The 26,247-nt window shown below is 36.2% G+C and overlaps 1 protein-coding gene and 1 long non-coding RNA gene across 7 annotated transcripts in view; one reads left to right on the top strand and one right to left on the bottom strand.

The window, feature by feature from the left end:
* The window catches only part of STS (steroid sulfatase), a 175,150-nt gene that overhangs the window by 6,252 nt on the left and 142,651 nt on the right, over nucleotides 1–26,247 (top strand). Inside the window, exon 1 of one of the 6 annotated variants that reach the window (XM_070750854.1) lies at nucleotides 3,463–3,546. The exons of the other annotated variants lie outside the window; for them this stretch is intronic. The gene's annotated coding sequence lies outside the window, so the exon portion shown is untranslated. Of the gene's footprint in view, nucleotides 1–3,462; nucleotides 3,547–26,247 lie in introns of those variants that run through there. 6 annotated transcript variants of the gene reach the window in all.
* On the bottom strand, nucleotides 7,242–26,070 carry LOC139166794 (uncharacterized). The gene is made up of 3 exons (XR_011559047.1): nucleotides 25,874–26,070; nucleotides 13,661–13,715; nucleotides 7,242–7,541 (listed from the first exon to the last, which is right to left on the bottom strand). It is a non-coding gene; the product is annotated as an uncharacterized lncRNA (long non-coding RNA).

Genomic DNA, 26,247 nt, shown 5'->3' with positions numbered 1-26,247 from the left:
ACCTTGAGCGGGTAATGAGATTTGAACCGCTGACCTAACAGATCTACAGTTAGCTTCAGTGGCCTGCAGTACAGCACTCTACCTGCTGCGCCACCCCGGCTCTTTACTGGTTTTAGATTGAATTTTAGTATATTTCATGGCTTATGCTCTTAGAAAATAATCATATGCCCACATACTATAGCTAGAAGACATCTAAAATTTCTAAATCTATACACAATCCCTCTATATAAAAGCAAAAACCACTCACATATTAATCATGAAATCTCCAGAATAGTAAAACCTACAAACTTGAAATTTGCCACGTATGTTCCTCTTGCTTTCTAGTTGCTCACTAAGAAAGGATTTTATAAAATGACCATTGGAGCATGAGTATTTCTTATATTATTATTTACAAGCTTTGATACTAAAGAGTTCTGCTCCCCACTCCCAACCTGAAAAGAAATCTGATCCAAATGAAAAACAAAAGCAGAAGAGTTTCAGTTTCCCTTTTACTTTCACAGTAGCAAGCAGTCTTACTACAGAATAGTTGAGCTAAGCCACGCATAGACTCCTTCGTGTCTCCTTCCTGCTCATACTGTTTGAGTTTCCAAACCCCTCAACACTCTCACACACTAACAGGATGAATACCAAGAGATACTGGTAGGCAGATACAGATTTTTTAAATTTTATTTTCCTCCTCAGTTTAGATGGATCGGATCCTTCTACTATAACACCAGATAATGGGAAAAGAGACAAAAGAAATGCAGGAAAATATTTATAGATATTATTAGGAAAACACAAGTAAGGGAAGCTACCTGTTTCTCCCATGGCCAGCTCTCTGTGGCATGCTCTAGACCAGCGTTTCCCAACCGGTGTGCCGTGGCACACTAGTGTGCCGCGAGACACAGCCAGGTGTGCCGCGAAGCCTAGGGAAACTCCAGCGGGGCGCTGCCGGACCGCCGGTGCCTCGGACCTGGAGCTCCCACTCGCAGCTGTCCCCCGGCTACTGCCCGATGCAGCTCTTTCCGGCGCTCTCCTGCTGGGCCCCAAAGAAGGAAGGCGGGAAAAAGGAGAGCTTCATTATTCGTGCCTCCTTTTTCCCACCTTCCTTCTTTGGGGCCCAGCAGGAAAGCGCTGGAAACAGCAGCATCTGGCAGTAGCCGGGGGACAGCTGTGAGCACCGTTCCCCGTAAGCTGCCCCCTCTCCTCCTCTGCCGCCGCCTCCTGTCTTGGGGCACGATCTGCCCCCTCTCCTCCGCCGCCGCTTCCTGCCTTGGGGCGAGTAATCTGGGAGTCCGGGACTGTGTGGCTTTGCGCCATGAAGAGAAAACGGCCGATTTTTCCCTGCTGCCCGAGCCGTTTTCTCTTCATGGCGCAAAGCCACACAGTCCCGAACTCCCGGATCCCTCGCTTCTCCGGTCAGCAAAGCCATCTGCCCAGGAAAGCGCCGCACATTGAAAAAGTGCGATGCTTTTCCGGTAGCCGGCTTGCTGGCTGGAGAAGCGAGCGATCTGGGAGTCCGGGACTGTGGCTTTGCGCCATGAAGAGAAAACGGCAGCAGGGAAAAGTCAGCCAGGCTAACGGGAGGCGCTGCGTGGCTGGGCTCTGGGGACGTCTGGGAGGGCGAGGGGGCTGATCGCTGCTGCCTCTTAGCTGCAGAGCTGGCTGGCGGAGGCGAAGACAACAGCCGCCGGCTCTCTCCCTCCACTCTCTCCGGCTCTCTCACTTTCTTTTTCTCTCTGTTGCCGGCGTGGTGAACGAGAGAGAAAGAGAGAGAGAGAAAAAGGAGGGGAGAGAGAATGAGAGAGAAAGAAAGCAAGAGAGCGAGAGAAAGAGGGGGGAAGGAGGGAGAGGGAAAGACATAGAGGGAGGGAAGGAGGCAGAGAGAAAGAGAGCAAAAAAGAGAGGAAGAAAGAAAGAAAGAGCGATGGAGAGAGAAAGAAGGGAAGGAAGGGAGAGAAAGAGGGAGGGAGAAATAGAGTGAAATGGAGGAAGAGATTTTTTTTGTCCAAACTTTTCTTTAGCCCCCCCCCCCCCCGCCCGCCCCCCTCAGTGTTCCCCAGAATTTTGAAAATATGAATAATGTGCCGCGGCTCAAAAAAGGTTGGGAAACACTGCTCTAGACAGCCCGGTCATCCTCCAGCCAGAGTGCAAAACCAGGAATGTTGTTTACAGGGAGGTCCCGAGAAATTCATCTGAGGGATGAATTAAAAGTCTATGCTATGCAAATAATGTCTTCATCTGTAACAGAAACTTAGCTTACCATCTCTAACGAAATAATACAGTCTCTTTTTAACTACTCATTTTTTTTCAAGCTTTAAGTATCAATTTATCATCCCATCATTTGGTTTTATACCGAATCATGGGTGTTTATTCATATTCCTTTCGTTTCTATACAGAATATATATAGAGAGTCCTTAACTTACAACAGTTTATTTAGTGACTGTTTCAAGTTACAATGGCACTAAAAAAAGTGATATATAAGTATTATTCACATTCATGACCATTGTAGCATCCCCATGGATGATTGACAATTGATTTATATTTGTGATGCATTATCTCAGGGGCAATGTGATCACTTTTTATAACTTTTTGACAAGCAAAGTGAAAAGGGAACCCAATTTATTTAACAATTATATTAATAAGTTAACAACTGCAGTGATTCACTTAACAATTGGGGCAAGAAAATACCAATAGCACTTAGACTTATATACCCCTTCACAGTACTTTACAGCTTTCTAAGCAGTTTATAGAGTCAGTGTGTTGTCTCCAACAACTCATTTTACTGACCTCAGAAAGATGGATGTCAACCTTGAGCCTAGTGAGATTCAAACTGCCAAATTGCAGGCAGTCAGCAGAGTAGCCTGCAGTACTGCATTCTAACCACTGTGCCACTGCATCTCTTAGTTAAATGGGAAAAAACCTTTTAACAACTGACTCACCAACAGAAATTTTGTGCTCAATTATGGTCATAAGTCGAGGACTACTTGTATAATAAAGGAATATTTGTCAGGCCTATCCCAAATTTTTAAATATGCTAACAGTGCAATACTATTTAGTTTCATATTTAAGTAGATTATTGTAAACCAAAATCATAGTAAGTGGACAAGATTTGAATCTGTATAAGAGCCCTGCAATCATATCACATAATGCTGAAAAAGGCATTTAAGGGGAACTGAGTATGATAGCTATTAAAATCTAGAGGAAAAACCAGTGAGCTTACTAAGAATAGCATTTTCCTGCTAGAAAATTTTTATTTCTTCTTCAACATTTAAATAATTGAAAACTCAAAAATAATATCTTCAAGAAATGTATAATTTTTATTTGGAGATTGCTTTTCTGTGAAATCATAATACTCCTGTTAACATTTCCTCTACAGCAAACTTGAAGTTCTAAAATAAGTCATGGTAGATAGAGCCCATCTTCAGGGAGAGAGAGAAATGCCCCGAGGATGGGCTCCAGCACAAGACTGAAAGCTCCGAAGACTAAACCTCTGGCCCCAGTGAGTGACCCAGATTGGATCCAGCAATTTGTCCAAGATCTATCATAGAGCCATAGAGTTCAAAGGTATCTAACACATGATTTTATCAAACTCAAATCACTAGAGTTGAAGACCACTCTGGTATCTACTAAAACAGTGATGGTGAATCTTTTTTCCTTCAGATGCTCAAAGAGCGTGCGCCCGCACTATTGCGTATGCACAAGTGCCCACACCCATAATTCAATACCTGGAGAGGACAAAAACGGCTTCCTCCACCCCACCCCCTGAGGCCATCTGGAGGCCAGAAACGGCATGTTTCCCTACTTAAAGTGGGCCCAGTAGGCTCGTGTTTCACCCTCCCCAGGCTCCAAAGGCTTTCCTGGAGCTGGGGAAGGGGCAAAAATTCCCTCCCCCATGCCCCCAAAGGCTCTTTGGAAGCCAAAAATGCCCTCCCAGAGCCTCTACGTGAGCCAAAAATCAGCTGGCTGGCAGACACATGTACCTTAGAGCTGAGCTAGATCAATGACTTGCATGCCAGTAGATATGGCTCTGCGTGCCACCTGTGGCACCCATGCCTTAGGTTCACCATCACTATACTAAAATATACTAATGAATGACCATAAAGGTGCAATAAGTAAGTATTGTTTCTATACAAACAGCTGTGGGAAGCTCCCACCCCCATTGAAGAATGAAATATTTTGATGAATATTAAAAAGGAAGAATATTATATTTCCATAAATATTAAGTCTTTCTTATTAGCCCAAGCATATATTTTGTGCTGATTAAGAAATATTGGCCCAGCCTATTCCATAACAGTAAATCCTCCCTCTTGACTCCATTTTGTCCGCTGCACCGGAATCATAAACGCTGTTGCTTCTGTTCATCAACAAACCATCTTTCCAATCAACATCCTTGTTTCCAGTATCTTTCGCCCAGCTTGGAACTGAAAAAGATGGACATTTCTTCCAACACAGCAATTTTTCAATTTTTATTTAAATATTTAATTTAAATTAAAAATTGATTGATTTAAGTGAGTGTTGATTGTATTGTTTGAGCAGTGGGTTTTATAATTGGGTTTTTATTGTTTTAACATTTATATTTGACTTCTTTAATATTGTAATTTGTATTTTTATATTGTTGTAAGCCGCCCCGAGTCCCTTGGGATTGGGCAGCATAGAAGTCAAGTAGATAGAGAGAGAGAGAGAGAGAGAGTAAAATCTAAGCCTGTGGCATATTCATTTTAAAAGTTCTTTAAACTGAGAATGATAAGCGTTGTCATGTTTTACACACACACACATACACACACACACATTGTGAACAACTATCTATCCTGATGAACAGCTATTTATCCTGTGAACAATTATCTAACCAAATAATTCTTCAAAAATTTAGCAAAAAATGTTCAGCTGTTGAATTTTTTAAAAAAATCTCTGGATTATTCTCATTATTTTTTTTCCAGATGTGGCATTCCTAACACAACTGAGAAGCTCAATGAGGAATATTTTTTAGTTTCTCACATAGCAGCATTGATTTGAGACAAGTCATAATATTCAGAAGTTGGTAAACTTAGTCCACTGCTACTTGAAACATGGGTATCACATGAATAGCACACAATCAGAGTAAATTAAAAATACATTATGCTATTTCTATATTGGTTAAAGAAAGGCCTAACTTGACCAGATTGTCAACAAATCTCAGCTCTTTAAACACTTACGCCCATACTCAACACTTAGCTGGATTTAGTGGAGATTTTCAGATGTGAATCAACTTGATTAAATTGCTTATTGCAGATAAATTTGAAGCCTTGCATTGATTCTCCAGATCTGTGCAAAGAGATTAGAGTATATATGTTCTCCAATAATAAAACATATTAGATATATAAATAAACACAAACATATATTCATTTTTTCTCTTCTAAGTAGTGCATCGCCAGTACTCTGTCCTATTATGATGAGTCATAATATATATATTCCTAACAGAACTATATGTGTGTGTGTGTGTGTATAATTATATTAAAAGCTACTGTGTGTGTATGTGTGTTTGTAACATATTTTCGCTGATAATGAAAAGGAAGGGAGTACTATTGCTATTTTAGGCCTATTACTTTTCCTTCCTTCTGATCTTCCATCTACAATATTCCATCTCTTCAGTGATTTAGCCTATTCTTGAATTCCCCTTCTCATCTATGGATGGGAAAAAAGTCAAATATGACAGCAATGAAAGAGAGACTTCCTTTTCATTAATAGAACACTTTTCAGAAATCTTTGTATGCTTTATGTTTTCTTAAGGAGGTAGTTCTTGGCAAAAATGGGCAGATCAAGACATGTTCAGAAGTAGCTGGAGGTGGAAATTGTAGTTGGCTTGAAATGGTGATATTCTAATAGAGACAAAACTGAGTTGTTATAAGCGAATTCAGCATTTGTGCTTTTCTTGTTGGGAAGTTGGTTTTATTTTATTTTTTTGTTCATTGTTAAAGCTGTTATATTGCTTTAGATAACTTTATGCTTAGCAAAAAAAATGGGAAATATGAACCTCAATAACATAAAATCAATAATCTGAATAAGAGGAAAACAATCAGATAAGTAGGGATTCAAAGAAGGACATTAAAGATACAAAATGACATAAAATAGAATTTCTGATGCATCATAACAAGGCAGATTAATTGCATTCCCTTTCCTCTTTTATCTCTACAGCAATAGTTGAACCAATACATTCTGACTTTCCTGCTTCTGTCACTGGTCTTCCTACCCTCTCCCCTTTGAGACCATCATTTTGCATTATCTATTGCTACCACCTATCTCCATAGAATGCCTAATATGGTATCCACCTACCCCACAGCAAGAGAGTGGGATGGAACTATCATAACTTGTGCTGTCTTCTTTAACAAAACTTGACATAACTTTTGTACTGCCAACACTTGGCCATGGGTTTTCTTCTCACCTCATCTATTCACTAAGACTGAATTACTATGAATAGTGTGCATGTGTATGACTGACTGCCTTTTAAAGTAACTTTTATGGAGTTTTAGTTTTAGATAATGTTCGACTATTTTTATCCCTTTGTATCTATTTATATTGTATTTTTATTATTGTTGTAAGCCGCCCTGAGTCCTTCAGAATTGGGCGGCATAGAAGTCAAATGAATGAATGAATGAATGAATGAATGAATGAATGAATGAATAAATAAATAAATAAATAAATACTATTACTTCACATCGTTCCTATCACCCATCTCCTCCCACTTGTGATTGTATGATTATAACTTGGTGCATGTATCCTTACAATTTATTTTGACTGGTTCCTAATATGATTAGATTGCTTATTTATACCTGGACTAGATTGCTTATTTATACCTGGACTATCATTAAGTGTTATATTTTATGATTCTTTACTAACATATCTTTTCTTTTATGTATACTGAGATCATATGCACCAAGACGAATTCCTTGTGTGTCCAATCACTTGGCTAATAAAATTCTATTCTATTCTATCTTTAGAGAAAGACTAATGTCATGAGAGATAATTAAAATAATTTTTAATTCAAAAGAAGGAAAAATATAAGTAACTAAACAAAATTCATTTATTGGTGAAAAAGTTTGGTCAGATGATGGCCAGCCACTTATAAAGAATAGGTAGTGTTTTAGATTATTTTTTCAAACTTCTTGCAAACAAACCAGACAAACTCTGTATAGTTGGATAATTATTTTATTTTCAATCAAACATAACAACTGAGGTAGCCAAAAAGCTCAATTAAGTCAGTGCTGAGAGCAACTGCCTTCCAGTGCTAATTTATATGCTCACCTCCATCCTGCATCCCTTAAAGCACCATCCAATATCTGGTATTTCCACTCCCAACTGAGTAAATATACAGTTACATTCCATTCATATCATATTAGAATTCAAGACAGTCACCCCACGAACTGCTGTCAGGGTTGTCAGAACTAGCAACAGCTTGCCTATCGTGCCACTGGTTTGCTGGCATCCATGATCAGAACGGAAGCATCACTTAAGGAAAACTTGTTGGCTTGTTGTGGCTGTCTGATGTCAGAGAAATGGCGAGCTCCCCTCTGTCAGGGACCCACCTGAAAAACAAAGTAGAGGTATATTAGCAACAGCAATTGGGTTCAGTCCCCCCCTCCCTTAACATCCCTCACTTTCTGGGAACCCTTTCCATTTCATCAGATATTGAAGCATCCCTCTATCCTAGTGGGAATCTAGAATTGTGTCTATCTCATAATGACCAGCCACTACTTGACCCAGCAGCTTAGGTGTAGATGAATATCACCTTTTCCTACTGATTTTAACAGACTACTATGAAAGACTGGATATATGCGACCCAGTAAGGCTTCAACGTCCAGAATTCTACAGCCAGTCGTGCTGGAAAAAAATAATTATAAGATGGATAATATAAGATGATTCCACAAAGGAAATTAGCTTTGAAGATTAGGGAAATATATAACACCAGATTTTCATGCACAAAAATAAAATAGAAATTCTTATTGCAAGTTCTTCATTACACTCATTATTTGTTACTATTTTTTTCCTATTCTTGAAATGGATGTTTCCTCTGTTTCAATCACCTGGGGTTCCTCACTTTTTGAAAATTTCTCTTTAATCAGTGCCTGAAATTAAACAATATTAGTTCTGTACTTTCCCTAATTTTGATTCTCAGCCTTGAATTCTTCTTTTTCTTTTTATAGCAGAAGAAGGGGCATTTTAATAAAAGTAAAGGAAATATGCTTATTAATTAATATACATTAATATTTCTTCCTTTGTGAATGAAGGAATGAAAGAACTCAAGATAAATGAAGAAAAAAACAGCTCCATCCTTTTGCTCTACTTGAGCCAAAAGAAATCATGCATGCATTGGAAATACTAAAGCACTAATTAGCAACAGCTGCTTTTGCCTTTAAAATACTAAAAACTTCAATTCCATAAATTGTGAAGAATCAAGCAAATGATGACAAATTAAAAATATATAATTCTGGCTCAGTTAAAGAAGAGATCAAGAGCATCAGTCTAGAAAAAGAAATAAGAATTGTATAACTCTGGATGATAAGGAAAAGGATAATGATATGCTCAACACTTCATTAGCTCCTATAATAGGCTGCACACATTGGTGATATAAACTTTCTCAGAAGGGAGAAAGTGCTTATAGGCTTAACAGATAAGGCTAATTGATGAAAGTAAGTTGCCTTTTAAATAAAGAGCAAATGACAAAGAGAAGAAAATCTTGCAATTAGTCTGGCTGCTAGGGCTATGTGTAACAGTACTGTAGTGTGGAGTGGAACTTCTACTTCATTACTAGAAGAGGATAGGCATAGAAATGTAACAACCTTTTGAAGCAAGATAAAAGTTGTATACCTGAAAAAAGAAAAAAAATGCTTTAATTTCAGAACTAAATCTGTGGAACCAATTACCTCTGAACGCCAGGACTGCCCTCACCCTAATGGCCTTCCAAAAAGCAGTTAAGACCTGACTTTTCCAGGAGGCCTGGGGCCGTTGAGCTTGCGGTTATAATCAACGAGATCTGGCCATGGAATGACATATATGGGTTTTAATTGTTTTAATGCTTAAGATGTTTTTAATATTTTATTCTGTTAAGTTACCCAGAGTCCTTTGGGAGTTGGGCAACATATAAATATGATGATGATGATGATGACTACTACTACTACTACTACTAATAATAATAATAATAATAATAATAACAACAACAACAACAACAACAAAAGGAAGGCTGCTTGGAATTGCAATAGCAGCTAACCCTTAATACTACCACAGAGGATTTAATGGAGTTAACAGCATTATAATATATTAATATAGTACAATGGCTTTGGATCTGAATTACCGACCTGCAAAATGCAGCATGAAGAAACTATCAAGAATAGTGTCAATAACTGAGGAGGAAAAGAGGAGTGCAAGATTTGCATCTTGAGCTGGAATGTTGCAGGATGGCATTGCACCTGCAAGAAGGATTGATTCTTTTCTCAACTTCGTATCTTACTGTGATATATTATGGATCCAGGAAACCTTATTCAATAATGACATAGTAATGCATGGTTATAAGCTTGACCTTAAAACAGAAATAGAAGATTGAAGGTGAAGAGTGACGATGGTCTGATCCCACTATTCTGATTATGAGGCTCCTTAGATGTTCTGTCTTTAAGTAATATTAATGATAGATATTTTATCTAAAAAAATACTCTGAATGATTTTTACATTCCTCCAGTGGGGTTGTCTTCACCATTCATTGCTGAGTTGGAGATCTATTTATGAATTAGAGACCTATTCATTTATAATGAATGCTTGTTATTTTAATACTTGTGTAAGAACTCGTGATGACCTGATATGCTAGATTTCAGAGCTGCTCTATTGCCTCTGAAACAGATCAAATGGTCAAAGAATATGCAGTCAAACTGCATATTTTGCTTAGTCCAGATAATAAATATATTTAATTTCTCAAGGACAAATGAGCATCCAGTTAATATCACCTACTATCATTATTTGATCTGCTTTGTTATGAGGTTATTGAGATTATTTCCAATTCATAAATGACAATTTTCCAACTCAGTGCATTATCAGCCCCTGGCTTTCATTCATTAAAGGAATCTGCCATGATAAATGGTCTTTTGGTAGAGAAAGTACAAAGGAGCACACAACTTCAGAGGTTCCTCCCTTATACTACAGAATTCATTGTTTAAAACTTGACAACTATGATATGCTAGTGCAGTAATTACAAAAAGAGATATGAATAATGATTGATGTAACTTCCCAGCACAAGTTAGAGCCATGATTCAAGTTATATTTTGTTAAGAACTGAAAAAGCATTTACTGCATATAATAAAATGCAGAAAATTAATGAGAATCCCATGTAATGACAAAGGTTTCCAAGTAGCATTATAAATACTCAGGTACAAGAAGTAAGATATTATGAATTAAATTTTATCCATGTATAAGAAATTAAGATTCTGCCTGTTTTTGAACAATACAGCGAATATTCTAAAAGCACTGCTTTTACATCTGTCATGATTATGAAAATATGCAGAAAGTATATGCAGGTACAGTCACAGGAGAACCTGTTTTAACTGTTTAATAAGGAACTGTTGAATTAGCCCCAGTATCAATATTAAGTATTAAAAATGTAAGGGTCAACTCAGGTGGAAGCTCTTCTAGAAATTTGAGACCATGTGTTCTATTCCTGGTTTAGGCATAAAGCAAGCTGCTCTAAAATAAAAAAAGAGAGAAAAAACAAAACTAGACAAGAACATTTTTTTTGCATTTTGCATTTTAATTTTCTGAATGAAATAGAAAATTTAGAAACATGTGGCATAAGATCAACTGGTGACCTTTGGCCAGCACTCATTCTCAGCCCTAGAAGAAGGTAATGGCAAACCGTTTCAGAAAGTGTTGGCAATAAAAATTCAGGAACTTTCCCAAGAGAAAGAGAGAGAGAGAGAGAGAGAAGATTATTTAATCCCATTACAAGAACTTTCTCTATATACCTATGATTGCCTCTCAAATGATCCATCTATTAAACTACTGAAGTTTGCAGACGATACAACAGTGATTGGAATTAAGACACCGATGAAACAGCATAGAGTCAGAGGGTTGAACTTGTGGTTTGACCAGAACAATCTAGAACTGAACATACTGAAACCCATAGAAATGGTGGTAGACTTCAGGAGAAACCCTCCCATCCTACCACCTCTCACAATACTATAAGTCACAGTAGAAACAGTAGAAAGCTTAAAATGTCTAGGTTCTATCTAGCTCAAGGCCTAAAATGGTCACCTAACATCAAACGTGATAAAAAAAAGAATGTTCTTTCAAAAGAACATTAAAAAGAAATGCCATCAAAAGAACAAAGAATGTTCTTTCTGCGCCAACTCAGGAAGCTCAAACTGCCCAAAGATACACTGATACAATTCTACAGGGGGAACACAGTCTGTCATCTGCACCTCTATCATCACTGTCTGATTTGGTTCTGAAACCCAACACAGACTTCAGAGGAAAATCAGAACTGCAGAAAAAAAACAATTGCTGCCAGCCTGCCTTCCAGTGAGGATCTGTATACTGCAAGAATCAAAAAGAAGGCTGTGAAAATATTTACTGACCCCTTGTATCCTGGACATAAACTGTTTCAACTCCTACCCTCAAAATGTCACTATAAAACGTTGCACCTCAAGACAACTAGACACAAAAACAGATTTTTCCCGAACGCCATCACTCTGCTAAACAAATAATCTCCTCAACACTGTCAAATTATTTACTACTATTACTACTAGTTTTTTCATCATTCCTATCACCCATCTCCTCCCATTTATGACTGTATGACTGTGACTTGTTGCTTGTATCCTTAAGATTTGTATTAAAAATAATTGTTTCCTTATTGCTTATTTGACCCCTATGATAATCATTAAGTGTTGTAGTTCATGATTCTTGACAAATGTATATTTTATTTTATGTACACTGAGAGCATATGCACCAAAGACAAATTGCTTGTGTATCCAATCACACTTGGCCAATAAAGAATTCTATTCTACTCTATTCTATTTTATTCTATTCTATTCCATTCTATCTCGCTCTCTCATTCTGATTATCTGGTGCAACCAAGGTGTGCACAGCACCAACAAAGGCTGGAAGAAACACCCATGAGATACAGCAAGAGGTGAAGCTTTGCTCCTGCTCTGGAATATAACAAATCTCCATTCCCTGCCCTGTCCTTCTTAGACCAGGCGAGGAGTGACTGGGAGAACGAGGGACAGGGACAGCCAGTGTTGGGATAATCTAACAGGAAGCCACAACAGGGGTACGAAAGAACCATGGGTTGGCAACATCCATTGTTTTTGGCCTGCCTGCGCTGCAACCCCCTTGCTACAACAGTACCATTACCTCATTCCAGCCAGCAAGAGCTGCCTTACTCCTTGTATGTTCACCACTGTTAAGGAGTATGAAGAACCCTTGAGTTATCAAGGACATGCACAGAGGAAATGTGGGATTCCAGCAGATATCCAGAAGATATGAGTAACTTATTCAGTCATTCAAAATAGATACATTAAAGTTCAATCAGTGTTTACTTTAGAAATAGCACAGTCAAGTTAAACAATCTGGTCATACATATTCAAATCAGTCAGTATCTCTCAATACAATAATAATATTAGAAGCCTGTTTTATGTCTTATATATCAGACATACATTACAGCTTAACAAATACACAAAACTATCATTGAATGCACAGAGCTTACTACATCAGTCACAGTGAATCAGCAGAAAGAACAGAGATCAGAGAGATTGATTCATGTTTTCTGGCTCCCTCTTATGGCAATTTGCAACACTACCTCTTAAAGCTATAATACTTCAATACAAACATTCATTGTTAACTTGTTTATTGAAAACCCAGCTGTCTTGTACAGAGTATTAACAACCATCTGCAAAGTTGCAAGTTGCACGTACCTCCCTCTATGGTGGAAATTTCCAGTCCCACCACAAGCTGCTTGGCCGGTCCCATATTGCAGAGCTGTAGTCATAGGACTGGCTCATTGATCATACTAGAACAGCTCCTCTGCCTAGGTGTACTGCAAACCACCAAAAAAATTTCACTGACCACTGGTTGGTGACCTCTGCTGTAAAGCACTGTGAAACAGTATATGAGTTTAAGTGTTGCTAAAAGAAGGATTACTCTGCTAAGTAGATGCTTACTCAACATAGTGAGTAAATTCTGCTCAATATAATAAATAAACTCTGTGCTAGGGATATACAGGGAATTAGAGACAAAGGTGAACAAGAGTGTATTCTAGTAGAGGAACAGACATGTTTTAAGAAGGGATATTCCATTTTAGATCAGTATTTGATCTTACAACACCCAGTAGAGTTATATTCTACCTGTTTCTTAGTTTAATGCACATACCTATTATTGATTTTAAAGGCAGTACATAGTTCTATTCATGACAGCTTTGGGAAAAGCTGGAGGTTTTATAACTGACTGACTGCTATTTTTAATATGAACTCTGTATGAAAATACATCACGGAAAGTTAGATACAGCTTGCAGGTTAATTTAATTTAATTTAAATACCCAAAAGTGTGTTAAGTAGGAGTGCATTCTGGGTCTAAACTATGTAACTGTTACATTTAATGCTGGCTAATAATTTAAATGATTTCATTTTCAACCCTTAAAATCAAGAAAGTTTTGTTAATATCTTACTGTAACTGGATGATGCAGTCATTTTCCCCAGGGTTCCTGCTGGACTTGAAACAGCCTTACATTGAAAAGAAATGGTTATTAATTATTTTAAAAGTAAAGTTATGAATTTTAAAAATTATCTAAGATTCATATGAGTGGCACTCCATTTTTTAATACCAGAAAAATACATGCAATATTATTTCTCAAGCTGCCCAAGGAAATGCAATTGACAGTTTTAAATCCCCAAGATTTGAAGGTGATAATTACAATCAGTCACTTTTTAGTGAAGATGCTTTATGAACTTCAGTTTGGATCCTTTCATGACTTCGGGTCACTAGAAGGCATTCAGGCTAAACATTAAAGATCAGTTCTTTAGATACTGCAATATGTGCCCCAGGCAAGCTTGCATGGTAAAATTAGAGCCTTATACCTGAAGAGCTCTTTTTAAAAACTGGCTAAAGCTGTTCTATTTTTTTATGCAGCTGGTCCCCTCCTCTTCGTATCCAGTCTATATAAAGGAAGGAAATCATGCTGAAATTACTATTTCTTGAATTTACTCCATATAATCTATATATTAGTCACCTGTGTTATGTTGAAGCAGTGAATTGGGAGGACCTAAATTTATTAATCTCTGAGGACTTGTAGGCTGATGCGTTATGAAGCCTTAGATTCTTGGGAAACTCGATGCTTATGTAGGCCAATACCTACTAAAAAACTGGCCACTGTGATTTCATCTTTTAGTTTTTACACCTTTTAGTTTAATATCAACAGATATTTATCATTAATGAAAATATAACTTCAAAAATTAAAATTCTGTCTAGTATTATCTCACAGTTTGCCAAACATACTCATTTGTATTCATAGTTCCCAGCTAATATTTTTGGCATGTCCTCCAATGCAAAAGGGAGCAATTTAGTAGACTATTTAGAAATTGTAACTCATCAACATCATTTATAAATATGCCTGATCAGCATTTTTTTACATTCTTCAGAATATTGGGAAGAATCTCTACATAGTGGGCATTGAATGAGGACATTCCAATTATTATCAACCTTCCCAGTTTTACAAATCATTCCATACATGTCTTATTTCTTGCCTCCAAAAAAAGCAGCAAGAAAAGCATGTAATTATATCAAAGCCCTGAATGCTGAGACCAAAAGTCAATAAGAATGCTGGTAGAGAAGGTTGCAAATGACTGCTGTCTGCCAAGAGGACTCCCTTCGTTGTTGGAGGCTGGCTGAAAAAGCATGGGGCATTTGCAGCCAATCCTCTTTTCTCTGTGAGCATGCTACAAATGGTCCACACTACGGTATAAACACTCCATACCAAAATCTTGCTTGGATTTTGTGACAGACCTTTTTTAGTCTGTCCTCAGAGACAAAACTCTGAGAGCAAAAGGGCTGACCACTAAAGGAATTTGGCTCCAATGGGCAGAGTCCCTCTGTTGATCAATTATTTTAAAGTGAACTCTGAGTGCTTTCTATTTCTGTTTTCAGACTTTGATATTTTGTTATCTTCTCCTTGTCTTCTGTTTCCCCCTGGTCAGTTAGCCATGCTTTCTAATTTTCAATCACAGTTAAATCTATTGTGTTATAAGTGAAGACTTTATTAGTTTGAATTCAGAAATAAAAATTATTAATAAAGGATATCACAATACATTAAAATTTAGAGATCTATTAATATGTTGCAATTAAATATAATAAAACTGGCTTGTCTAGTTGTAGAATTCTTTTAACAAATAATTACAATTGTTTTGACATAAATATAATAATAGTACTTAAACATTAATTTTACTTAGAATTAGAATAATCGAAATAATGCCTAATACGTTTATCAGTATATTATATGATTCAAATACACCATTGCTTCTTTTACTAGCCCCACTTGATTCAATAAGAAACTGTATAATCATACAATAAGGTGTGAATAAAATAAAATAATTTAGCCTAGAAACTAATTTTATGAATGATCAATAGGTTTCTCCAAAATGGAGTTACTGAGATCTTGACCCTCTGTACCTCAGACTAATAACTTATAAGCAGCATTTTCCAAATAAACATTTCCTGTAATAAATATTGTCTGGTAATATACATGCAAACCCAACATAAGCATTGCAGAGATCACACTCAGCACTATTTTCGAAAGTATGTAAACTTCAAAGAACAGAATTAATGAGAAAAGGATGATAACTAGGCCAACAAGCTAGTATAAAAAGAGTTTAATAATTTCTGTCAGATATAGACAGGAAAGGAAATTGGAGCTTCCCCAGGCTGAAACCAAAAGAAGAGCAAGTACAGGACTGCCAATATTTATGATTTAAGCCTATTTTAAGCCTATAAAACCTCTGCAGAGAATTGAAAGATAAACTGGATCCAGACTTAAAGTACACTATATTGTATTTGTTTATGTACTTAATCAGAGCAAAAATTTTCATGGAGCATGTCACTATGGAAAATTAAATTGAAAAAGCTTTTCTTGCATCATTTTTTTGCGATTGATTGATATATAGATTATGTGACATCAAATTAGTGCCAATTCTTAGTGATCAGTTAAATGTATCATCTTTGGGACAATCTTGACCTGGCCCTTCATTTCTTGCAATGGTTCACTCATCCATTGTTCTAATTGAATCCATTCGTCTTGCTGTGAGTTTTTCTCTTCTCTTTTCTCCCATCTTCCTCAACATTATATATTTCTCAGGAGATTGGTTCAAATAGATTAAATGTTCTGATGGTATTCTATTTTTGGTGGGTACTCTTCCTTATTATTTCCTCAAGTGGACATAAACATGGTTCAGATTGGATGGTGCTTGAATATTACTATTACTACTGCTCCTGTGTTTCAACAAGTGTGTGATCTGGATATTCTGTTACAAGGAAACTCTAGTGCTGTCTCCTTGCTTCCTGTATTCTTTGGTGTGGAAAAGCAGCTAGTGTGCTGAGGTTCAAGATGTAGGAAGAGTTCTAAGCCACTGCCTTGCTTTCATTTTTAGAAGCAGGGCTGGTTGGCTGACTGGACAGTGTGGTACAAGTTAAAATATAACCATTGAGAATTGTTTGCTTGCGGTGGGACACAAATGAAATAATAAATAAATAATGTCAGCGAAGCAATGGAAGTAATGTGTCTGGAGGCTGTCAGGGTCTGGATGGGTGCCAACAAGCTCAGACTCAATCCAAACAAGATGGAGTGGCTGTTGGTACTGCCTTCCAAGGACACGTCCATCTGTCCATCCATCACCCTGGGGTGGGGGGGACTTATTGACCCCTTCAGAGAGGGTTCGCAACTTGGGTGTTCTCCTCGATCCACAGCTAACTTTAGATCACCATCTCTTGGCTGAGGCGAAGGGGGCATTGGCCCGGGTCCACCTGGTGCACCAGTTGTGACCCTACTTAGGCAGGGAGTCTTTGCTCACAGTCACTCATGCCCTTATCATCTTGAGGTTCGACTACTGCAATGCTCTCTACATGGGGCTACCTTTGAAGAGTGTTCAGAAACTTCAGCTCGTCCAACATGCAGCTGAGTGAGCAGTCTTGGGCCTTCCAAGAAATGCTCATATCTCACCATCACTCCATGGACTGCATTGGCTACCGATCTGTTTCCAGGCACAATTCAAAGTGTTGGTTTTGGCGTCAACTCTGACACCAGGCAGCCTTCCGTTTCTCCGGGGTTGTCCTGGCCTTTCGTGTGTTTTTTGGTGACTTAACGGCGATCACTGACCTGGAGAGATGGTGATTTAATAGAGGAATTCCTTGTGTACCTGAGGGAGGGCGGCGGACCCACCGGGAAGCAGGGAAACCCTTTTTGCCAGTGCACGAAGAACCGATCTGCAGATCGGCCTGAAACTGTGACGCTCCGACTCCATTAAGGAAGCTGTGAGAGGACGGCGGTGAAAGCTTTTGGAGTGAAATAAGTGAATAGATTTTATTTGATCGATTGTTGTTTGTGGATAATAGCAGATGAAAGACCCCCTGTTGTGTGCTTTGTATTGTTAAGGAAGAGTGCCAAAACCCTCGAGAAAAGCGGCGACTGCGATTCTGTTTAATTGGCTGATGGTGGCAGAGAACAAACAAGATTAGGCAGATCGAGCAGATGTGTGAGTGAAAACCATATACCAACTGAACTTTTCTGCTGGACTCTGTGATTTTGCAGTGATAGATTGGAAACAACGTGTGATACACAACAGTTGGGAGGAGAGAAAGTTTTTGGATGTCTTGATGGTAAGAGAAAGTTTTGGACAGATTTAGAACGAATTGAGTCGGTGACAAGCTACAAAACCAGAGGTCTTTATATACTTAATCTTTTTTTCTTTTTTACCTTCCCTTTCATCTCCTCCCCTTTGTTTAATCCCTTTTTTCCACCTCACTTTCGATTGTGTATTGACTTTGCATTGTTGTTCCAGTTGTTAGAAAACAAACAAAAAACTACAAACTTTGAACTTTGATTTCCTATTAAACCTATAACGCTGTTCCCTTACTGATAGAGACTATCAGAGACTGTCAGAGACTTCCTTACTGATAGAGACTGTCAGAGACTGAACTGTGAACTGTGAACTGTGACTCAGCACTATTGCATAAGCCCAAGGAGAGAGAAAAAGAAAAGGGAAGAAAACGTTCCTCGATACTATCTGCTCCTTATTGTTTTCCTTCCCACTCCTGAATATTCTTGTCTCCTGTTGCTCTCCCTCTTTCAATTTCAATTATTTTTTTGAATACTTTATAAGTGATTTGTTGCAACATTGAGAATAACCCTTTGATTGATTTTTGATAATATTCTATACTGATATATTGCCATTACATTGTTATACTGCCATTGATAATACTTTATACTGTTATATTGTCATCACTATTAGAGATCTATTGAACCTATGAATTAATTGAATTACTGAGCTAGATTTACTTACTGATTTATATTTAAACTAATAATTTATTTGTTGACCTATATACATATATGCTAATGTGTTAATTTATCTATCTATTAATGCAAATACCATAACTTGCTAAACAACTGTATTTAACTATTATAACTATTAACTATTATATATTAATTGAAAGTTATTTTTCATTACTTACTACTTACTCAATTATTATAACTTATTCCAACTTACTTGAATACCCATATCTAGAACATTGATAATACTTATGAGATATTGATATAGAACTGTATATTGACATTTTTGAGTTTTAAGAATTGGATTATAGAGTTTATTATAAGTTATCTTACTAAGATTAATATAAATCAACAACATCGAACATTTTGAGTACAAGCTAAAACTAATATTTCTGTATCTTTTACTATACTCTATCTGACTTTCCCATAAAATATTCAAAATATCATCTACTAATACAAACACAATTACTAAAGCTTGGAGGAAGGCAATACCTCAACCCCGACCATCCAGCGTAACTTAGAAAACCCTTCTACTGACAAAACATCAATTGTACAACCAGACCAAGCTGCACCCATCACCTTAGCCTCCTTACAAGAGATAATGATTAATATGCAGAAATCAATGGATCGGAATTATGAATTAATAATGGGAAATATGGGTGCAATGAAGGAAGATATCAAGGAAGATATTAAGAAAATTGACGATCGTGTTGGACATCTTGATGAGAAGATAGCGATGATGCATGGAACCCTCACACAGAATGATGAAAAAATTAAAAAAATTGAGGAACTAAATGACAGAATGGAAACCAGACTACAATACGCAGAAAGTAGAACAGAATATATTAATAAAAATCTGGAAGAGGCCATTTTAAACCTCGAGCTTGAAAAATCAGCATTCTTCTTGAGGTTTCAGAATATTAGCGAATCAAGTGAAGAGAACCTGCCTCAGATCATGTCAGAAATTCTTGCATCCATCACAAACAAAACCCCACAGGAAATGTATCAACAAATGGATGAAATTTACAGACTATCCACAAGCTATGCAAAAAGAAATCGCCTACCCAAGGAAGTACATATTAGATTTACAAAGCGTACTATAAGAGATGAAATCTACAATATGTCAAAGGAAAACCCTCCATCATATAAAGGAAAAGAGATCATAGTCCTACGTCAAGTTCCCAGATGAGTTCGTGAAAAGCGGAAACCCTATCAAACACTAGCTAATAAACTTAACAGAAACAAGATACCGTTTAGATGGCTGACACCTGAGGGCATGCTTATCTCCTTAATTGATAAAAAATACAAAATAACTTCGATAGAAGATGCAAGGGACTTTTATGATCAAGTCATAAAAAGGTGGATGAGGAATGTATTAGGGAACAAGAATCAAAAGATAATCCTAGCCTGGATGAAATTAGCTCTGAAGACATTCTCTCAGATAAGAAAACTGGACTTAAATTAACGGAAGAATATGGCAGAGATGGCCCAACAACAAGATCTCAAGCAGAGGCGAGAAAGGAGAAAAGAAGAGAACCAGCAAACTAACCTACATAAAAAAAAACCCTTACCGAACAATGGAATAAGACTATTCTCCATTAATATTAATGGCCTCAACTCTCCTAGTAAAAGGAAAAAAACATTCCACAAAATTGAACAACAAAATGCAGATATAATTTGTCTCCAAGAAACGCATGTAAGAAAACAAGACCAATTAATTTTAAACCATCCCAAGCTTGGAGAAATCTTCTCATCCCTTGCTCAAGTCAAGAAAAGAGGAGTAGTACTATACATTAAACCTAAACTCACCCCCCAACTAATTTATACAGATGACAACGGACAGATATTAATAGTACAAATTACATCAAGAACAAAGAAAATACATATAATTGCAATCTATGCTCCCACAATAAATCAATCCACTTTTTATGCAAAACTACATAAAAAAATTATGGAATTAAACTTGACAAATATAATAATAGTAGGCGACTTCAATGCAATATTAGATAGGAAAAAGGATCATAAAAGCACTAAACAAATGAAAAAGAGAAAAAAACTACCGACAACTTTTGAACAACTTACAACTGAATTAGCTCTAAAAGACATATGACGTCATTTTAATCCAAACAATAGACAATATACCTTTTTCTCTTTTCCTCACAAGTCATGGTCCCGCATTGACATGGCCTGGGCTGATTTAGAATTTATCAATGAAGTAACAGACATACAAATACTTCCAAACTCCTGGGCAGACCATAACCCCATATTGTTGAAATGGAGAGATTCAACTAATAACTATACAAGACGATGGACTATGAACCAAACAATATTTAAAGAAGAAAACTTTCAAAAAACTTTAAAACAAGAAATATGTGAATTTCTCCAAATTAACAATGATAGTAACACTTCCACACAAAACCTATGGGAAACAATGAAAGCCTATGTGCGAGGAATTTATATTGCATACCAAAGTAAAAAGAAAAAACAGAAACAAAACAGCCTATCCACACTAAAAATAAAACTTCAGAACCTTGAAAAAAACCCTACGAACCAAACCAAACAACACCGAAATTTTAGGAGAACTGAATATTACAAAACACTACATAAATCTACAAACTCAAGAAGAACTCTCACATAAATTAAGGATTGCCAAACAAAAGTATTTTGAATTTGCAAACAAACCCAGGCAATGGTTAGCCTCAAAACTCGCTCATCAAAAAGCAGATAAAACCATAGAGGCAATATGTGATCATACAGGTGTCTTAAAAACAACACTTAATGATAAAAACAAATAATTAAATCCTTCTTTGAGGAATTGTATAAAAAAGATGACATAAATGAACAACTAATAAATAAACTATTCGAGAGCTTAGAAAATACAGAAAAAATAAATAAGGAAGATTAGGATATGCTAAACGACAAAATAACATCAATAGAACTAATCAATGCAATTATGAAACAAAAAAATAATAAAACCCCGGGCATAGACGGTATACCTGCTGAATTCTACAAACAATTTCAAGAAATGCTGGAGCCTATAATGTTACCTCTCTTTAATGAAATTTTTGAAGGTTCAAAGCTTCCTTACTCTTGGAATGAGGCCTATATAACTTTAATACCTAAAGATACACAAAATAGAGCTTACATTCAAAATTATCACCCAATATCCCTTCTTAATTCAGACTATAAAATCTTTGCATCAATCATAGCTGAAAGATTTAAAAGAATACTTACTGTTAGAATACATACAGACCAAAATGGCTTTCTTCCAGCAAGAAATATAGCAACAAATACAAGGATTATTTTGGACTCTTTAGAATATTACAATAAAAACATAGATAAACCAGTAGCATTCCTATTCGTAGATTTACAGAAAGCCTTTGATAGTTTATACTGGCAATTTTTCACAACACAAATGGCGTCAATGCAACTTGGTAATAAATTTACAGAACTCATTAAAACTATTTACTCAATACAAACAGCCAAAATACTGATAAACAATGATATGACAGAAACAATAAACATCAAAAAAGAAGTGAGGCAGGGCTGCCCCTTAGCCCCCCTGATTTTTATTTTTGCACTAGAAGTTCTACTAAATAAAATAAGACACAACAAGGAATTCCAAGGACTAAAAAAAAAGTGAACACTATAAACTTCAAGCATTTGCTGATGACATGGTGTTCATTGTACAAGATCCCTTAAAATCTGCACCTATTCTAATTAATGAAATAAATAAATTTGGAAAGATTGCCGGACTAAAAATCAACAGGGAAAAAACAAAAATGATAACAAAAAATATGACAAAACAGCAGATATTGAAACTAGAGGAATCTACTAAAATCAAAACCGCCAAAAAAGTTAAATACCTAGGACTATGGATTACCGCTAATTGTAGCACTATCAAGAAAGACAACTACAATAAACTAATCAATGAAATGGACAAAGACTTTTGCAGATGGTCGAAGCTCCCACTTTCTATAATGGGGAAAATTGCCGTAATTAAAAGTAATATACTCCCTAGATTTTTATACCTTTTTCAAACTGCACCCATTAAATTAAACAGGACATTTTTCAAAAACGTGCACAAAAAAATTCTCAAATTTATATGGACAAAAAAAAGGCCAGAATAAAACTTAAAGACCTACAAGACCATAGGTCAGGAGGTGGATTCGGGTTACCAAACATGGAACTATATTACCATGCCTCAATTGCAAACTTACTGAAAGAATGGATAACACTAAAAAATTCTAGAATATTAACACTTGAAGGCTATGACCTTCAATCCGGGTGGCACAAGTTTCTGATGGCAGACTTGGGTAAAATACCAACATACTTCAGGTCACACTACATACGAAAAACCATAATTAACACCTGGCACTTCATTAAAAAAAACCCATTACCTCTGTATCCCAAAATGGATATCCCCAACAGAAGCAATTATATACCCGAATGCATTAAACCCTGACAAAATTATAACATACGACCAACTGTTAAATGAAAATAATGATCTAATCCCTAAACAAAAACTCATGGAAAAAGGTATTAAAGTGGATTGGTTACACTACCTACAAATTAAATCAAAATATAATGAAGATAAGAACAAATTAGACTTTCAAAAAAACAATCTCCTTGATAAGATAATTTTTGGTCCACAAAAAAAACATATATCAAACATATACAATATCCTCCTTCAACACGATACAGTAGAAGAAATAGTTAAAGGAACTATGATAGCGTGGTCACAAAATTTTGGATATACAATTAATTTAAACGAATGGGAAAAAATTTGGACTGTTAACTACAAACTAACGATGGCAACTTCATATAAGGAAAATCATTACAAAATGTTCTACAGATGGCACCTGCCACCTGCTAGACTTGCAAAAATGTATCCAAATTTATCACCACTATGTTGGAAGTGCAGGGAAAAACCAGGTACATATTACCACATCTGGTGGACATGTGAAACCACCCAAAGATATTGATATAAAATCAAAATTATGTTAGAACAAATCACCTCCCAGACCCATCCATGCAAAACCTGAACTATTTTTATTAGGAATCATAAGACAAAACTTTAATAAAGAAAACAGATATATTATAATTCACATTATTACAGCCGCAAGGATTCTATATGCACAATACTGGAAACAGGAAAAAAACCCAACCGTTCTATCCCTTTTGATTAAAATAATGGAATGTGCAGAAATGTCCAAGCTAACAATGGAACTGCAAAACAAGGATGAGACAGATTTCTATAAAGCATGGGACAAATGGTACCATTGGTTAAAAAAAAAGAAATTACTTAAAAATTATACATCAAGAAAAATGTCCAACTAAAACAGCATGTAAAACCAGTAAATAAAGACATGAATCATAATACTAAATTGAAACGATAAAATGTAAACATCGATCGACACAAATTTTGAACTACAACGAAACTGAATGAATAAATTTATAAATCGCTGATAAATGATGACACTAGCAACTACGTCAAATACATATGGATAAAACTTCAGGAAAATCTATACCACCTATATGCTTAAACTACAGGCCGCAAAACATAGAAGCCCCAGCTCTAACGCTGGTCCCCCACACTCTTCTTACTACTCTTTTCTTGCTTTATTTTTCTATTCTTCCTCATCTTGTATTTCTTTCCTTCTTTCTAAATCCCTTTTCCTTTCTTTCCGTCTCCTTCCCCAATCACACATGCTATACAGTATAAGTAAACTATAATTGCTAGAATGTACATTAAATATATTCCCTTTACTTTTCTGTACCCAGTTTTTAATGTATATAACCAATAAATATAAATTTAAAAAAACAAAAAACAAAGTGTTGGTTATGACCTATAAAGCCCTACATGGCATAGGACCAGACTATCTCCTTCTGCCACACGAATCCCAGCGACTGGTGAGGTCCCACAGAGTTGGTCTCCTTAGGGTCCCATCGACCAAATAATGTCAGCTGATGGGACCTAGGGGAAGAGCCTTCTCTGTGGGGGCCCGGCCCTCTGGAATCAGCTCCTCCTGGAAATTCAAATTTCCCCCACCCTCCTTGGCTTCTGAAAGAGTTTAAAAACTCATATTTGTCACCAGGCTTGGGGTTTTTAGATCGTCTACCCTGACTAATGAATGTTTTCTGTATGATTATTGAATGATTGGTTTGATAGGTTCTCTTTTAATTAGAATTTTAATGATTGTTTTAATGTATTATTAATTGGATTCATATTATTGTTCTGTTTTTGTACATGCTGTGAGCCGCCCCTAATCCCCGAAGAGGGGCAGCATACAAATCCAAATAAATAAATAAACAAATAAATAAATGTCATTCCCCTTCCTTTACCATTCATTCCTCTGATTGTGAAGACCCCAAATAACAATGATTTAACCTAACTAATCACACACACACACAAATGTAGATTAGATATAGATTAGATTAGATATGTACCTGTATATATATATTCCTCCTGGATGTATTTTAGAGAATCGGGGACAGCATGTCCTGTAGATCTTAATAGTTAAACAGTTACATACGGAATAAGGTAAAATAATTTGTCTCCATCATTCTGAATTTAGTTCTTGATCAAAAACCTTGTTATACAATTTTCTTACCAACAATATGGAAGCAGCTTGCCATTTCCCTTTTCCTGAAGTCTTTTTGATTTTATATACATATAAATCAAGCCCAACCAGAATTAGTCAGATACTTTTATTTACTAAGGAGTACAGAAGAAAGCATCCACTCAAATGTTTATTCAGTACTTTAAAAGTCATTAACAGAAAGCCGTATCTTGGATCCTTCTGTTGTCCAAATCTAAACCTTCCTAGTGGAATGGCTGCATAATCTCATGTCCCAGATTTACAGTTCCTGTAAATCCTAAAGTTGTCACTAAATAATAATTTTGAATTAAAGAAAATAAAATATTTTATCCTTAAAAATAAAAAGATAGATAGTAAACATTAAATATATTCAGAGCCACCTAAACTATTAGAAATGAAACTTATGAGACAAAAATAACTCAAAGCAATATGTATATTTTAAAGACTAGATGTTTAAATAAAACGAAATAGTCAACTTGTATCAAAATCATTTTATATTAGACTATGGCATATTCAATGAAATAATTTGAGCTGAGTGGATTCCATTCCATGTTTGAGATTTGAGATTTCCCACTAGTAAATCATTAAATAGTTGGAGATGCAATGAGACTGAGGTTTCATTAAAACACATTTTTACAATGTACTCAAGTTACCTTCTGGGAAGAAGTAATTACATGTATTATTCTGACCGTAAAGATTTATTACTGCTGGACAACCATATATTTTTCTTTAAAAAACGACACACGTGTTACATAGATAAGGGAGATAGAGTCCTTGTGCCATTCTATTGCTTATTCTAAGACTTGCTCTTCCATATTAGAACAATAAATTTATGGCCCTAATTACTTAGTGGATTGAAGACCAGATGTTGTTTGTGACCTATGAAAAAGTTTATTACAGGTGTAGATTATATATGGATAATAATAATAAGGTCACTTTGTAGAGAACTAGAAACTTTCCATAATAATAAACATGTAATAAAACCAAAATGATAGGCTCAACACAATGGGCTGCAGTTGGAACTGGTTTTTACTTCAGAGTTGAAAGTAAAGGTTTCTGTTGTGAATCTAATCACTAAAGATTCTACTGTATTGTGTCAGAATATTCATGACTAGGAAG

Source organism: Erythrolamprus reginae, chromosome 4 (genome assembly GCF_031021105.1).
Source record: "Erythrolamprus reginae isolate rEryReg1 chromosome 4, rEryReg1.hap1, whole genome shotgun sequence".
NCBI lineage: Eukaryota > Metazoa > Chordata > Lepidosauria > Squamata > Dipsadidae > Erythrolamprus > Erythrolamprus reginae.
The sequence above is the reverse complement of the archived record's forward strand: the minus strand, read 5'-3'. Positions and strand labels throughout refer to the sequence as shown.